Genomic DNA, 18459 nt, shown 5'->3' on the forward strand with positions numbered 1-18459 from the left:
CCAGTTTCTGCATCTGTTGTCTGAGCGCTTTCATGGGTCATCTCCCATGGATTTTGCGGGTCAGGTAATGGACAGCCAGTTGACCTCACTGCACCCGGAGATAGATGCTCTGACTGCATGTGAGGCTGTGGGCGTCACAGAGTTCATGTTGCCGTGGAGAAACGAAGCGTACATGTGGAGAAGCTGCCCTGTGTCCAGGCAGCTTCTCCAAGTGCCTGGATGCAAAGAAAAGAAAAATGCTGTGCCCCCTCAAATGCCTCAGGGGTAGATCATCTTACAAAAGATGGCAGGGCAGACATTAGTCACTGTTTTTCTGTAATACACTCTCTCACACACACACACAGAAGAGGGCGAAGGATAGAAATTTCTTGGGTATACCCAGACATATGCTTGCACATCATTATCACTCACACCCACACTTGCGTACGAAGATTTATGTAGCTAATCACAAAGCAAAATAATCCCTGTAGATACAAACATAATCATGCCAGCAGTCTGGTTTCAAGAAGTTTGGAGGGATTTTTATGGGTGTGGATGTCGAATCAGTGCATCAGCATGCTGTTCAAAGCTTTTAAGATTTTTTTTCCCATGCCCGGCTTGGGGGGCCCTCCATCCCACAAAAGGTGACATCAGGTCTGGGACAAAGGTGATGCGAAGCGACAGATGTGTTTCCCTCGAGCAATTTCTGTCCTTCAGCTTCCTGAATCCCAGCAAGCAACACAGCATATCCTGCACTTTCACATTAATGTCATGTGTTAGCTTTGCATTGTGTACAGTGGATGTGTTCTCACATTGTAACATGAGCTGCTGATTGATTGCTTGGCTCACAGAGGAGATAGATAGAAGTAGAGTTCAGGAAATCGACTTAGCCAATGCAATAATGATACTTCCTTCCTGTCTTCCTGCATTAGAATCATCAAAATCAGATACAGTGCATGAGAAGAAGGTGTATTTCTTGTTTTTGTTCTTTGATTTTCCTTGGCAAGTCTCAGCCTGAATGGTCATTAACAAAGAATGAGCTTGTCAGAAAATCATATCCTGGGCTTAGAAAAATAATGGATCAAAAATAGTGTAAAAAGCTACACAGTGGAACATTTGATAGCACTGTTGCCTTGAAGCAAGGAAATCCCGGGTTCAAGTCCTGGCCTGGGAACTTTCTGAATGGAGTTTGCATGTTTCCCCTAATTTTTGACTTTCACACTACAATTTAGACCTTCAGAACTGTTCTAGATTCATATTAAATAAAGAAGTCCACATGCCACAGGATTCAACTTAGATATTGACTGCTTAGAAACCTTTAAAGGTCTATGCAGAATTAAAAAATCCTTTTGGAAAAACTTCTAATTCCAACTCAAAGTTGCAAAATTGTTTGAAAGAAAGCTATTTGGTATTAAACAACAGATAACAAGGGAATACCTAATAGCTTTCAGAGAACGAAGTTCACCATAATGAGGACTCTTTAATTGATGAAGTTGCAGTGACATCTGTGTAAAGGACTTAACTGAATTGGCAGCACTGGATTGTCACCTAGATTGTTTTTTGTGTCAGCACTTTCAGTATTTGGGAGGCAATTTTCTTTTTTTTCTCTCAGTAAATCCTCGGCCTAACTTCTCTCATATATACATATAATTACTTAAATTGTGTTTAACCTGTTCATACAGACACTAAAGTCAGAGTTTCTTCAAACACGTCCACAGAAGACACTGGCACATTGATGTAAAGGCAACATGACAGTGAGAGTGGGAATAGGTGCAGAGCCTGCTGTGACAGGAACCACAAATGTGTTTGTGAGGTGAATAGAAGGTCAGAGTTCATTGGCTGGAATGCCGCACCCCCCGCTCTCTTCCAGGTGTGCGCTCCCACTGACGTTAATCTTGCAGATCTCTGCGTCATTGATAGTGGGATATACATATCAGACTTCTAAAAGTCAGATTTAAAAATCAAAACATTCCAGACGGGGAGTTACGTATAACGCTTGCCAAAAAGAAAGAAAAAAAAATGGAAGAAAATAGTGATTTGTTACAATTTTGTTGCTTGTTATTAAAGTGATTTAGAACATAAAACACTTTGCTGTTGCAGCTACAAGGTCATGAGCAAAGTTTTCTGGTAAGATAACAGACTGAGTCTGTTCTGTTAAAAGGCTACAGTTTGCCGATTTTCTTTTCTGATGAGATTCTCATAATGAGGTGAGAGGGATTGCCTTTAAGTGGCATCTTCTGTTGACAATAGGAAACTGAGATAAACATCAGAAAAACATTTTCTCACAATAATAAGAAACCTTTTTCAACAGTAACATAAAGTAGATTTCTGTTCATTATAATCTGTGATAGACATTTTGACTGATAAACCACCTGTAATAAATGTATTTCTTCTTATTAACATATTTCAATAATCATGCTATCAGAATTCAGCTGACTCAAAAACAGCAGGTAGTGCTTCCAAATCAAATGTAATTATCATGTTTCTAATCTTCTAGTCTAAATCTTTATTTCCTTATTATAATAATAAAACAAACATTCTTTTTTTTAATTTAAGTTTCTGTTTCTGAGAGAAGATTCAGATACTGAGTGCTTGATCCTGAAAACCCAGTCTGGCCGAAATACTTAACCTCACTGGCGAAAAATGTCAAGGGGTGAGTCTCATGCTCATTTTTCCATGGAAATGAGCCAAACCCAACCAAGACCACACAAATACTTACCTTGACTATAAAAAGGGTGTTTCAGGTAGTTCAGAAGCAAAATACTTTGTGGCTAAGAAGGCTTTACTGTGGCCTGGTAACTCCGAAGACATTTTAATTTTATAAAAAAGATAAATAAAATACTCTAAACTTAAAGGTAAAATTTCTTAAAATCAATATTTAAGGTCCTATTATGTATTAGTTTTCCAGAGTGGGAGACTACAATTAACCACACAGTCTATATTTATTGAAATCTTTGGCAAAGATGTGATGAAAATAAAAAGTAAACTATCTCTTCTTGTATCATCCCATTAGAGGCTTTTTTGTTTGTTTGTTTGTTTTGCATTTTTCTAAACATAAACTTTGAATAAAATGCTTGTCACTTCAATTTTGAAAGATAGCTGAGCATCATGTACCTGATGTCTAAGGTCGTGAGGAAGTATGTAAATCTGTACAACTCTTTCAAATCAACCTACGATGATTCACAAATGGACAGAAAGACCTTCATGGTAAACTCATCTAAGTATGTTTTTGATGAGAGAATAACATTGTAGTCTGCTATACAACTCAAAGAACACCCTTCCTTTGAGTACTTACAGTCAACAGAGCACTGGAGAGAATGGAAAAGAGGTGAAGATGTTTGCGGAAGCAGGTTGGAATGGGTGAAGAAAAGTGTCGGGTGTTATGTGTGATCAAAGAGAACCAGCTGGAATGACAAGAAATGTGTTCGTGGAAAAAAGACAGAAGGCAGAGCTGGAGGTTGCAAAGCTCGAGACGTCGAGGTTCTAATAAGGAGTGATGAGGATGGATTACATCAGGATGGGTACATCAGAAGAAAAGCTCACGTTAGATGTTTTGGAGATAAAATCAGAGAGGCCAGACTGAGATGGATTGGACATGATCAGAGGAGAGACAATGATTATATCGGTTTAAGCAAGTTGAGGTTGGAGCCACCAGGCAGGAGGCCTGCAGGAAGGAGATTTATAGATGTGGTGAAAGAGGACATGATATTACTTGGTGTGAGGGTAGGAGATACAGAAGACAGAACTAAATGGTGACAGATGACTCGTTATGGTGACCCCAGAAGGGTAGGGCTGAAAGAGAAGATCCAGAGATTACGCTATAAGACCATGTGACTATAATTTTCTCTGGAGTCAACAAGTAACACTGCACAATCCCTGAAAACACTGATAACACTGTTGAAGGATGGCAGTGGCAGCATTGTGGTGTGGGAATATATATATTTTTTATTTTATTTTTGATATACAGCTTGTCTATTAAAAGCTGAAAAATACTTGATACTGAGATGAAGCTTCACTTTCCAGCATTTCCCATATAGCCAGAGATACAAAACTCCTAATCCTAACCCTAAGATCAAAACATGTCACTAATGACATCAATCTGTTAGAATGGCCTGGTGAACCTCCTGACCTAAATCTACTTCAGAACCAACAAATGGCTTGAAACTTGCTGCTCAAAAATTCTCTCCATCCAAAAAAATATACTAAAAATGTTTTACCAGAGATGAGCAAAGCTGGTAGAGACGTACCCACAAGAACCTGCAGCTGAAAACACAAAGTATTATAACGTTTAAACAATAATCTCCATTACATTATGCAAAATAATTTAGCTGGATTGCTAACATGTCTTTGTCAATACAGAGCCTCAGAGGTCGATGGATGAAACATACTAAGAGAAGAGGACATAAAAGTAGACAGGCAGCTATTGTCATGGGTCCTTGTCCCTCACCCTGTCACTCCTCTGAAGACACTCGAGACGACTGAACTCTGTCAGCTTCTTTCTGCCGTGGAAAAAGAATACTGGGTGTCTTTTTGTGCTCACTTGTGGAGCAGAATTATATCCTCATTCTTCATGTTCTCAGGCACAACAACAGCATGTCTTCACACTGGACTGTCTGCCTCTGCGACATCAAGAACCGCTGGGAAAACAGTGGCAATGTTATGATTGCTGAAATAAATTAACAGCTTTCTTTTTAGACTTCTGCCTGGATTTCATTTTAAACGATTGCAGAGGTTGCTTACAGGTTGTGTCCACAAGTGTAATTAAATGTCCGTTGCTCTTGTAAATGTGTTTAAGAAAGGACTGCATTCTTTTTGGTTTGTTTAGACATATTTATTAATGGGCACCAACTCGCTTGCAGTGAGTTTAAAGCATTACGTAAGGTTTGGAGAATCCTTCTGCCTTCCTCTGTAAACTGCTGCACTAAAGCAACGAAGTAATTTATGATAAAAGTGGAACGTAAAACGAGTTCTTTGTGAAATGTTACGGCCCTGTCAACATCAACTATTATTAGCTCATAAACAAATATCCTTTCTCCATTTCAACCTGGGTGTTTGTGTAGGTCTTACCATGTTTGAAAAAGTTGTTCTGTGCAACACATTTTATGTGAGAAACAGTCAGATAGATTGAGAAGTTTTCCCGAGAATTAGAAAACCTATTGCAAAGTAAGCTAGTTTGTGGCCACTTGCTCTTGTGCGATAAGCTGGAAACACACCTGAGTGGTGAGTCACTTTATCAAAGAGCAGGGACCAACTAACATGCTATTATCAGGCTGTTTGGGAAGAATGTGTTTAATGGAGACTTGTTGGAGGCAGAGCGCACGCCTCCTTGAGCCTATGCCATATGGAGGCTATAAGTCGGGGTTTTAGGCCAAAGAATCAGAGGCTTCTTCTGGGGTAAATCTGGGGCCGTGGGCACAAAACATCAACACAGGCTGCTTATTCTGCTGAGGGATTCAAGGCAATCAAGCAAATCGGAGCAGAACGAACTCAATACCAGGCAGACTCTCAGCACAACACATCGATTGTCAGTCGCATGCTGTTTGAGCCTAGAATGATTTCTTTTTGAACATATTTAGATTTATTCATTAACAGCTTAGCTACTTTAAGTCCAAAGAGAATGGAGGTTTGGATTTTTAAAATAAAGCACCAAAACAAAAGCTGTCTCTCAAACAAACTCAATTAAAAAAAAAAAAAATACTACATCCTTTTTGTTAATGTGACATTGAGTCAAAAATATGGTGTTAAAACCAGGAAAGTGTGTCCTTTCTAAATACTGTGGACTTTGGAAGTGCGTACAGTTTTAAAAGTGATTTTGTGTTGTGGCAAAGAAAACCATAGTAAACTCTTTGAATACTTTCTCCACCTTCAATGTGACACAAGAGCAACAGTCAAATAAATCAGGTCAGTAATATGGGTGATATGGCAATTTAGTCTTTTGTAAAGAATTTTTACTATTTTGTCAGTAATTCACTAAAGATATTCCAGCTAAACATTGTTGTCAGCAGCCAGACTAATATAAATCTGATTGTCAGGCTGATTAATTCATCTGCACTTTTACATGTAAAACTGCTCATGCAAATATGATTTAATGCTGCACAAAAAAAAAAAAAATCCCATAATAATCTGTGGAGAAATAAAAGCACATCCAAAAATAGCTGACTCCTGAGTAACAAAGGCCTATAAATAATTCCTGCTTTTGCCTTTTAAAATTAATTGTATACCACCCCGTCAACGATACGCCACAAAGCAAAATAAAGACAAATTGCAGAAATTATATGAAACGGTTATGTATCTATATAGAAACAAAATTCCTGCTATGCATTAAAAAGAAAAGTTAAACACCTGGGAAACACGAATGTTCCCTTTCACCATGCGAACACAAACGGGTTCAGCTGTCCTCCACTGGCCTGTGTGCATTATGAATGAGCTGGACGTGAGCTGAGATTTAGGCTAATGGCCACGTCAGACAGAGGTCATCACAGGCCTTCAGCGAGATAAAAGGTTCTCTCTGCTCTCCATACGCCGCTCTGGAAACGTTCCTGTGTTACTTCAAAGCTCTCCGGGATGCGTTGAGTGCATTCTCTGAGTATCTGGTCATCCAAACCTGGCTTGGTCTTGAAAGTAAACGTCTCCTTTGCCAACAGGGACATGGCTTCATCACATTAGTAATCTGGTCTTTCCACGTTTACTTACAGCAAAGACAGTTTATGCAAAAATAAATAAATAAATAAAACTATCACAAAAGCAAATATGAATCAATGAATGACTGAATAATTAATAACTAATTTCAATGAATGAATCAGTCCTGTATATATTTATCATTGTATTATTTTTATCACAAAAGATAACTAAAACACTTTAAGATATGGAAAAATTATAGAAGAAAACTTCTTCCAGAAAGGCCTCGATCCCAAAAATACAAACAGAGCTTCAATAGAATGAGCTACAGTCAAACAATTGAAAATGTGTGTCAAAACACACATTTGACTGTGATGTTCACAGCCACGTTCCATGCAATCATCATAGATCAGATATGACTTTGCAAAGAAGAATGAACAAAAATAGACAAGCATGATCCAAAGTGTAAAGTGGTTCTGCAAAATGTGAAAAGGTCCAATGAGTTTGAAGACTTTAAATGCCTTTGCCACATGCCTGTGTGTTCGCAGGATTCTCAGCAAACTAAAAGCAAGCTTTGACACAACACGGAGGGAAAGATAACAAAAAGCTTCTGGAGCCAGCTTGGGACAACAGTAGCTCTTGCGAAAGCATCTAAATATAGACAGCGGCTCTGATAGGAACTGCGGTAAATAGAAATGATGGCGAACACTTGGAGAGAAAGGGTCATGAGGTGCTGTAGTTCAGCTTCCTGCAGTGCTGTTGCTCTTTAGCCTCAGCTGAGAACCACTCCTCCCATGATACCGTGACCCGATGGTTTTTCACTTCAGATTTCTCTGGTTATTTATTTGATGTTCTGAGCAGCCGTTGGTTAGAAAGTACTTTTCATGAAAAAAATAAAAAAAAAACCTCCTTTCAACATGATCCTGTACCTAAAAGGCCTCTGTACATTCCTGACCCAGCTGGACATTCAACAGGCCACCGCTTGTAGCACATGTCAACACACTCCGCAGGTTACCAACCCCCATCCCTCCTCGACGCAAAACCAGTTAAAGTCACCCTGAACTGGAAGGTGCAGAAAAAACAAGACTCTGACTCTCTTATGAGACCTGTTATTAAATACTGTCAGGTCATAAATGAACGAAACAGCAGAGGCAAAGAAAACTGTTTTTTTTTTAAAGATGTGCTTAAAATGAAAAATCTGACATCAAACTTAATAGAACCTGCTGTATTAAATACCTAATAGTATAGCAGATATTGAGAAAAGTGGAAGATTTGTTAAAGCAGAAAATGAGAGACAGATGTGTCTGCCTGACTTTAGCCCATGGCTGTGATGAGTGACTGTGGGTGTGTGGGGGGGGGTTAGGGGATGCGAGTTGTGTGTGTGTGTGTGTGTGTGTGTGTGTGTGTGTGTGTGGTGTGTGTGTGTGTGTGTGTGTGTGTGTGTGTGTGTATGCGTGTGTGTGTGGGTGTGTGTGTGTGGTGTGTGTGTGCGCGTGTGTGTGTGTGTGTGTGTGTGTGTGTGTGTGTGTGTGTGCTAGCAGTGGGAAAAGAGAAGCCTGGTGTCCTGTCTTCATCTGTCACTTTCTGAGGCTGCACAGTGTGGAAAATATGCCCACACCGAGGCTTTTGTCACATCTGCTATTTTTATAAACCCATCAGAAACTCTTTTGTTTTTCTCCGGGGCTTTGTCTCTCTCTTACTTAGATTAGCTTAAATCGGTGCATGGTGCCCAATGAGAGCTCGAGTGCTTTCCTAAGTTCTCTCTGAAAAACACTGAACGACTGATGAAAAAACATCATTAATATAGTTTGAATACAATCTCCTTTGATGTTTGATTTAAGAATCCATCCTTCAGATGGAAGGAGCTGTCTCACTGTTGATTCTGTGCAAATATAATTTACAGATTTGCATATCAAAGACAGCAGTGCTAGATCTTATGAGCTGCTCCTCTCGGGTTTGTTGTTGATTCGGGTTGCATTTGCAGTTGCCTGGTAGCCGGAGTCAGCTCCTTCTTCGGGAATCATTTACGATCAACGTCGCGCGGCGCCAATGGGACTGACTGGCCAGGCCTCCATTGGGAGCTCCTCAATAAATTAATTATACCAACTCAACTGGCCATCTCTGTATAAAGCGTTTGCTTATGTAAGATATAATGATGGAAACAGAAAGGTATTATTTCCTTAATAAATATCCAAAACACAACCTCTCATTTAACAAATGAAGATCATTGAAAAAGAGTCAAACAATGTAACACAAGTTCACGTGAAAAAACTGAAAATAAGAATAGTATTTGATTCCGTGCTTCTTCTTTTTATCACTATATATCACAAATAAATAGGCTACATTTTTTATGTTTACTTCTATTTAATGTGGAATCTGGAAATCAACCTAAAACTGAAGAACACAAAAGTTTACATCTCATTGAGTGAAAAACACGATACCAAATCAAAACATGACTTAATATGTTTTTGTAAAACCTAAGGGTAGATTTTTTCTTACCTTTCTGAATCCTTTACAACCTCTGAGGCAGTTTGAAGTGTCTGCATAGATTTTCTGTATTCGACTGAGGACTGGAGACCGGCTAGGCAGCTACTTTTTCTTTATTTACCTCTTTATTGCCTCTGTCATGCAGGGAGGCTCATCCATGACTCATCATCATCTGAGTGAAAAAGGTTTACATCCAAGATTTTCACAATTTGGGGGTTTGGGGCATTTGTGTCTGTGTTAACACAATACCAAGATGGAAAGATATCAGTGTCGATGTTTGAAGTCAACCAATCAAATATGGATGAAAAGTATATTTTCTATATATAGTGAATGTAGGGAAGCCGTCCAGTAGATGTAACTCTCCTGTGGTCTAAAACGATGGGGTCACTTGGACCCCACAAGTTTTTTATTGTATGGTCATGCTGACCCCATATGACTTTTTACAAGTTTTTTTTGTGTGTGTCTCCACTTCCTGCTGTCTGACCGTGACATTTGCCGCACTCCTCCTGAGCGTCGCACTAAGACCACAGGGGGAGGGCATTAGGAGAAAATACCCTGCGAGTATAACACTTCACTATCTTGTCCCTAATGTCTTTTGAGATCCTTTTGGCTTTACTCATGTCAGTGGAGAGGTTGCAAATGAAAAAAAGTATTATGTCGATAGAATGTGCTTTTCAATCATTAGGCTTTGAGATCATCACCACCTGTCGTGGATTGACTGACTGACTAATAACATTGCGTGCAATACAAATACAGCCAACAACTCCTGCAAAATATGCCCTACACCACCACTATGGGGCATGGACATGCTCCACCATGACACATACTTTCAATCACCTTGTGCCAGCACAGACTGGAAAATCTGTTTTTATATTTGCTTTGGAAAACCTGGGGCAAACTAGAATGATACTATAAATACCCGTAGCATACCATGAATTTAATAGCATGCAATCCAAAAATAAAATATGATGGAAAAAAAACATAATTAAAATTAAATTAAAATAAGGTATTTTTCTAAATTGAACCAACATTTATGAAATTATGTGTACTGCCATTGCGATTCCACAAGCTCATGCCTCTCTGAATGAGATGCTGCCTTGTTCAGCTGCCCACATTGCCCACATCAGGAACTACTGAAGCCAGGGCAGCTGCTGTGCTGCAGGGAAAACAGTACTTACTTAAATCATGAAATACAATTTCTATCTTCAACGCAGTAACTTTTCTAAGAGTGATTTTGGAGAAGAGAGATGAAATGGTTTTAAATCCTCCCACCCCCAAAAAATTTTATTATTCCTCAATCTTACATATTCAAATATGACAAATAATGTTTTGGAAATGTAAAGATCCCAAGGTACAGGCTCCCAGTTGCAACATTTCCTTGAAAGATGTATTTTTAATGGACCTGACCCAGAACTTTGTCAACACTGTCTGACAAAAATATATCAAAAATTTGTTTTTAATGGCCCTATACTTTTACTCAGTTTTACAGACAAATGCTTCTCAAGAAACAAAAGAATAAGTTAAAACAGCATAAAGTTCATCTGAAGGAGTTGATGCAGAACTGAAGGTAGTGACACACTAGTGAGTAAAAATAAATAATTGACATGTGCAGTAATGCCATTTATATAAAATACATTCAAATGAATTGACTGCACATTTAAGTGACATTTGTCAACATTATCACTGAAAGAGCCACACTGTCAGTTAAAAACTGATGGAGTTGACAAAATCCCAACCTACCTCCATTAATATGATGTTATTCTGAAGGAGGCCATGTTGTAACTCATCAAGTCCATGGCATGATGATCTGAGAAAAAATATATTTTGTGTATATTTTTCATTCAAATGTTGTGCTTTATCCATAGTACCTGTTTTGCCCCTCTTCTCAAGAATCCCAGGGGGTTACACAATCATTCCCTCCACGATATGAGCTGCAATCTTTAATCGGGTAAGAAAAAAGTGCACACATGCAACGCAAAACTCCAATCATGTTTGATGGATGAAAACTCATCAGCATTTACAAGTGAAGGAGATGAAACACTGGAGGATGACTCAACCTGAAAGACCGTTGGGAGAAGTTTGGCAGAAAGTGAGGCGTGGCTGCTGGGAAACACTCCAAGCCTTCATGTTCCAGGTGTGAGATCGTTATTCACTTGCACATGCAGTCAGACGGTAAGACCTCCAAAGTGACAACACCTTAACCTTTCCAGAATCATTAAGGCAAGTAGCATTATTGAGTGTTTAATGTATGTCTAACACATGTTTCTCTCTGAGGCTTATTATTTACCCACAAAAAACAGATGTGAGAAAATGCGGGGTAATAGTCCTCTCGTGAAAAACGCATAAACAAGTAATTGATTTCTAAATGTTGGACAACTTGAAGATTATTTGAAGTAATAAAATCTCCTCAGATGGGTTTTTGTTATTAACTCTGCATCCTATAAAGCTGGGCGTCATCCAGCGATTTGCTAAGGGAACAAACACGCAGGGTGGGATCGCTGCTCGCTGCAACAGGCTCAGCTGCACTCGCTATATTTGGTCATTATGTCTTGAGTAATTTTGCAGCTCACCAAACAAACATGACAGTCACACACACAGAGTGGCAGAAGTCTCTGCTCTTTGCTGACTTTTTCCCTCCTCACCTGCATTCACTCCAAATGCCATAGATTTAAAAAAAAGCCCCAATGTTGTCTTGGTTTAAAGACGAATCCCCTCATTCTGCGGCTGTTAAAAGTCTTTTGGAGCTGGAAAATGATCCATGTGTAGGAGTGAGGCGGAATGTAAAGCATCGCACAACAAAAGCTGTTGCAGAGCATCACCACATTTGCGGGAAACAGAGTCAAAGTGGGAGGTGCTGCCATTGTGGGAGAAATTTATTTAGGCACGGACTCAACACACCTGGAAACAAGAATACTTGTTTTAGAAAATAAAAACAATACATTTTGCACTGAGAAATCACTAATGCCTCAAATTATAAAGTGCACAAATTTTAGTTCTACATAGAAATGTCAGCTCTATATATGGTGGATGAACGCTGGAATAGTGAAACAGGTTTGAACATAACACCCCTATACTCACCTCTCTGATTTCTGCACAAATATAACAGTGAGTGTTAAGGTGTTCATTAGCGGGTTTTAGGGGAACTGGTTGGCTGCTTTTCGCACCTTCGAAAAAGAGCGGAGCGTTTTAACACCTTGAACTGGGTCGCCTCCAGCATGTACAGTACGGTGGGAAACCATAACAGGTGAGTCTTGTCAATGGGAAAGCTCCATCAATCTGCACCCTGTGTCTCCACGCAGTAAACAAAGCAGATAAACATGAAGCATATTCACAAATCATAAGTTGTGGAGAGAGAAAGGAGAGCTCAAAGCAAATTAATATAAAAAAAAACTAATTTAGTGCTGAAAAAAGGGCATTGGTTGCTTATTATTTTTTGTACTTATAACTGAACAGCAAATGCTGTTTTTTTTTCTTTTGTTTGTTTTTTGTTCCTGCCAATCAGTTGAATTTTATGATGTAGACAAAATAATTCCTCAGTGCAGCCAAAATGAACACAATCAACAAACAAAAACATTACAGCTGTGAAATAAAGAGAAGTAACTAAAAGTTGTAATCCGGACTAGAATTAATCTATGTTCCAGCTGGGAAAGGCAACTCTAAGCAAATGGGCTTTTAGCCTTGATTTGAAAGAATTCTGTGTTTTAGCAATGTTGCAATTTTCTGAAAGTTTGTTCCAGATCACAGAAACATAGAAACAGAAAGTTGTATCTTCATGTTTGGATTTGATTCTGTGGATGCCGAACAGATTTTTGAAAACAAGACCTGGGTGGTCTGTAAGGTTGATACAATGACAGCAAGTCTTTCGTGTATTCTGGTGCTAAGCCAGTCAGTGATTTAAAAACTAACCAAAGTATTTCAAAGGAAGTCAGAAATAGATGATACGCCTTATTTTTGCTAGTATTAGTGAAAATGCAGGCAGCGGCACTCTGGATCAGCTACAGCTGTTTGACTTTTGAGGCAGTGAAGACACTGTCGCATGTATGTATAAAGTGTCACAAAATAGTGCTGCTAATCTTTTAGTGGGTGTTGTTAAAAACGCACCACGACTCCTTCATCTGAATGATTGCAGCCTTATTATCCACGAGCTGATTTTGGTTCGGCGGCCAGAGATCAATGTGCTCGTTCAAGAGCGACGCATCAAAATCATGCATCAAGGTGGAGTGACAACATGACTGCAATGTCTGCTTTGCCAGCACTGGTGTTGACAGATGGCACAGAAACTATTTCCATCAGTCATCAGTCTGTCCCCTCAGTTTGTGTGAGCTGACATTTTGACATGTTACATCACAGAACATGTCATTCTTTAAGGCAACTGCTGGTTGGGGCGGTGGGGGAGCAGTGCACGTTTACTGATGGCGGGGTTAGGATACAAATAAAGAGTTCCTCAACTTACCAGCAGAGATCAGTGTAATCAGGCTTGAACAAAGACCCCCTCCACACACACTGAACTCGTGATATATAGGCTGTAGTGGCTGCGAGTCACTGAGTCACCTCTCTGGTGAGAGCTAGAGTGAAAACTGCTGCGCAATTCCAAGCAGCCGGAGCCTTTCTGGGGGGAAGTGCTGGCACAACTGACAGAGCGCGGCGAGATGAGCGAGGATAAACCCAACGGGTTGGCAGGGAAGGTGGGCGGCCAGCGAAGCAGCCACCTCTTTAAGTCCCAATCATTTCGTGACCTCTGGAGATGCGGTGAAAGCCTCGTGGTGAAGCATTGCATCTTACTGTCACTGATAACGATGCGTGTGATGAAAATAACTGCTATCATTACAGCTGCGATTAGCTTCAGCCCCTGCGCTCGCATTCATTCAGAACTTTGAGTACTTTGATTATATCTCATCTCCAGGGGGGAGGGAAGCTCGAAATGAAAGTGCAAGAGGGTAAAAGCCTTCTTGCTGCAGGAGGCCTGGGAACTGAAATTTGGATGCACAACACAAAGTCAGGTTAAGCAGTTCATGTTTAGAGGGCTTTCTACAACTTTTCCTTTCCAAGTGTGTTCAGGCTCATAGCTCATGGTAGTTATATTTGTTTCCATGACAAAAATGAATAAATAAGTAACAGGAAAGAAAAATCCTTTTAATGGTTCAACACTCAAAGTGTTGAACACCGTACAACAGAAATAATAATAGTAATAATAAAAAAGTGGGGCTAAAAGTAATAATATTTTACTTATCTTTTTAACATTAAGCTGACATGGTGGGTTAATTACAATTACAATATTCTACACAATGAGAAGTTAATGTTTTGTGAGAAAACTTTGGCTGATTGTTGGTGGCATTTTTTCCCATCCCCAAACCAGCAGTTAGCACCAGATGGAGCTCATCATGTGTTATGCACATTTTGTTTGTGCATAACAAAATGTCAAAACTAGCATCAGATCATATTTATTTCATTAATTTGATTTAATAAAAGTCACATCTGTGTGCTGATTTATTCAACAACAAGAAGGATAATAGAAATGTTGTCTGAGAGGAACAGCTTGGAAACCTACCAAACCGGTATCCCATACAGGGATTTAAATGTGGTGCACAACAGAATGAAATTCTGAGAGATAAACGTTGCCTTTTGTGCTCAGCTTCTGAAATCCAGAGGCCGACATTAGCACATTCCTCCCAACATACATGAGGGTGGCTACAGGGTGGGACCACATGTTCGGAGAGCCAATGGAGGGGATGTCGCATGACCTCTGGAGACCCTCCACACACATACTGTGTGTGGAGGGGTCTTTCTTCAAGCCTTACTTATGAGATTTTGGCTGTTCTAATAACAATAGATCACTCTTTGGTTGCATTAGAACAAAACATTTCAACTGCAGCCACGCATCATAGTTAAACATGTAAATAAAATTTAATTAAATGACTTCACACTTATATGTAGTACTTTTCAGGATACTCAGAGATGCATTACAAAGACATAAGTCGTTTCCGTTCATGCACAAATTTACACACTGAAGACATGTTTGAAGAAAGCAGCTATTGATTTCGGGCGACATGCCGACATTAGCAGACATTTGGCACTGAAAGTTAAAAGTACTGCTGTTAAAGAAAGCTCAAAAGGTTTGGCTGTGCGCCTGCTGCTTAAGCTGTCTGCTGTAGCTTTAGCAGAAACTGTGTTGCTTTTTTTCTTTCCTCAGGCTTGGGTTGTTCCTCTTGTGTCTTAAATCCACGATTCTAATTATTTTCTATTTCTGAGGAAAAACATGTACCTAGCAGAGACTGTTTTTTGTTTGTTTAGACAAGAAATGAAATGTCCCTTCACCTCCATGAAGCTCACGTTTCCTACATACATGACTGTTGTGGCAAAGATAGTCACTCCATGCTTTGTTCTCTGTCCACTCACCCAATGGACATAAAGAGTCCATTTTTCCCCTCTTTTTTTTGTCTGTTCTGTCATTACAGTGAGAGATTTCCAGAGCGTGCTTTTACAGATGCTTTGTCATCACACATCTATCATCTAGTCTTTGTGAACATGACTCAAAATGCCCTTTTTTGTTGCACAAAACTGCATTCAAACCTTTTGAGAGAGCTGTGAAGCGTCTGAGCATGATTTACGTAGGTTTGACATTTTCCAGATTTGCATGTTTTCTTCCTCCAAATTATGAAGACAATTGCACTTACATAGCAGTCATGTGCATTTGTCTCTTGGCTGTCGCCGACAAAAGCTTTGCAGTGTAAAACAATATTGTGCACACGGTGGCAGTTTTATTAGTCAAATCCCTCTTTCTCATACCACCCACTTTCTGAGCTATCCATTAATAGACAAAACTCTATTTGCACTCCAACAATATTATCTCCCCCGACTAAGTATGGTAGTAGGGTGAAGGATCACGGCACCGCTGAGAATAGAAGAGAATTTTCCCCTGCAGCCCATGAATCACACAGATGTTGCTTCTGGCGCTGCGCTGTACTGAAAGAGGAAGGGTTACTCTTAACAGAAAGATAGTGGAACATGATACTGTCATGTTAATGTGAAAAATAATTTTCACACACACCGAAGGGCCGCGAGGAGAGGTTTTCTTCATTAACGTGACTGACGGAGCGCCGAGAGTAGCCAGATTGGAGCACAGGCTGCTGCGGTCTGGATGCCAGAGCGTTGCATTCTTTGTCACGTTATCACAATACTCCTTTTTTTTTTTTTAAGTGATTCACAGCTTAAAATTTAAACAGTAAACTCCCCGAGATGTAAGCCAGCACTATAAACTACCACATTCAACTGATAGATGCAGTGAGTGTATGCCTTTGACCTACTTAAAGAAGCCAGCTAAAGCATGAAGATGTATACGGCACAAACGTCCTCCTCCCTCGTTTCAGTTTATACGGTAGTAGTGTGTGGGAGTTTGGCTGGACAGGCCAGCCCTGTATCTCTGGGCTGCCAGCTAAATCTCCAGTGGGTCGCCGAGCCGGCTCAAAATAAATATGTGCCCCCTTTCAACCAAGAAATCATCAGGGCTTCTTTCTCTTTTGGCAGGCATCTGCACAATCCTCTGCTTAAAGCTTCAAGTGAAACTTTCCTCATCGGCTGAGATCAGGACCTAATTAGTTTTTATTTAGGTCCTGCACGCCACCGAGAGGCCACTACGGTCCGGATTCACAACGGATCACTCAGCAACAGGTCAAACTTTGACAGTTTTCAAAATTTTCAATTTGTGAAAAACATGTTGTGTTGATTCGTCCTTCATCTAAGATGAAATGTACATATTTTGAGTTCTTGCTGTTCCATGATTTGTATTTGTTTATTTCAACCTCAAATAACAACCTCAACTTGCAAGGGCTCCACCCTTACAATCATCCATGTGTCACATTAGGAATCAAAGCAGCACATAGAAACATTGAAGAAAAGAAAAACAACTTAATCACAGGAATAAGTTGCTGCACTCCCGACTGACACCATTACTTTTTATCCAATAAAAAAATGCAAAATAATTTTATTGCAACTTGTTTTCTTTCTTTTTTTTTCCCTGTACAGCAATAAATAAACATGCAATATTTTAATGGAACAAAGTAGAATAGAACAAATCATTGAACACTGGACAAAAAGTTTAAGACTTCCACTCTTTCAACAGAGTAAAAAGTCTTTAACTTTTCTTCTTTAATTTTTTTGGGTGAAATATTTCCTTTTCTTTTGTTTTGATCTACTAATTTCTTTTTTTTTTTGTCAACTTTTAGCAACTAAAATGAGAACTTTCTCCAGAAATCCTCAATGTATTTAGAAGAGTGTGTGGAATCAGTGTACCCAAGTCTGTCTTTGACTAAAATAACAACAAAAAACAGGCCAAATGTTAAATGCCTAACATTTTCCATTTAAGGATTTTAATTTTTTTTAAAACCCCATCCTAAAAAAATGACAAACATTGTTTATCTGCATCATCTTTTCTCCTATTAAAGTTTCCACCCTCCAGAATCCAACTCTGCTCGCCAACAGCTCTATTTTATTTATTACCCACTTCTTTTATTTTATTTATTTTCTTTTTTCTTTTTTTTTTTTTTTTAGAAAAAAGCTCTTCTGACACATTTTTGTACTCGTTGCTGAATGGAAATATGGCAAGAATGGCATCTCTCTCCGTTTGCATACATGCAGGTATTTGCAGTTTTACCCACTTCAAATAACATTTCTGCTGGCATCTACTCAGTTATGCATTCCTTTGGACACAAGTAGAATATTTTTAAAAACTGCACACTATATATGTGGAGGTTCCGCCCTTCCCGTGCAGTATGTTTTTTTATTCCATTTGCATATTTTCCAATTACGAATTTAATACGCACACTGGTATAGGTCAGACGATGAAAGGAGTCTATTCAAAAGTGGAGTGCTGTGAAGGATAAAAATTTGATTAGCTATACCACATTAATCCAGTTTAATATTGAATTTGATCAAGGTTCTCCTAAACCTTCTTTATTAACTAATCAGAGGATTTGCTGGTGTGCTTTGCATCATTGGCCTGCTGCGTTACTCAAGTGAGCTTAAGGTTTAACATCATAAACTGCTGTTCGTTCCCCTTCAAGATTTTCTTGAAGAGAGCGGAATTAGACTAGTGTCATTATGGTTAACCACATAAGATAGCAGACGGGCTTTTCTGTTCTTTTTGCTCAGCGGTGGTTTTGGCCTCGGGATTCTGCCATGGATCAATCAGACAGCTACAGCTGATCCAGAACGCTGCTGCTCGCATTTTCACTGAAGCTGGGAAAATAGAGCACACTCACTTCAGTTTGAAAGTCCTTTCACTGACTCAGAGTAGCTCAGAGAATAGACTTTAAAACACGCTGTTAGTTTATGCACCGCTTAGAGACTTGGCAATCAAAATATATTACCGCCCCCTTG

The sequence above is a fragment of the Poeciliopsis prolifica genome, unplaced genomic scaffold, assembly GCF_027474105.1.
Source record: "Poeciliopsis prolifica strain line A6 unplaced genomic scaffold, Auburn_PproV2 SCAFFOLD005, whole genome shotgun sequence".
NCBI classification, from domain to species: Eukaryota; Metazoa; Chordata; class Actinopteri; order Cyprinodontiformes; family Poeciliidae; genus Poeciliopsis; species Poeciliopsis prolifica.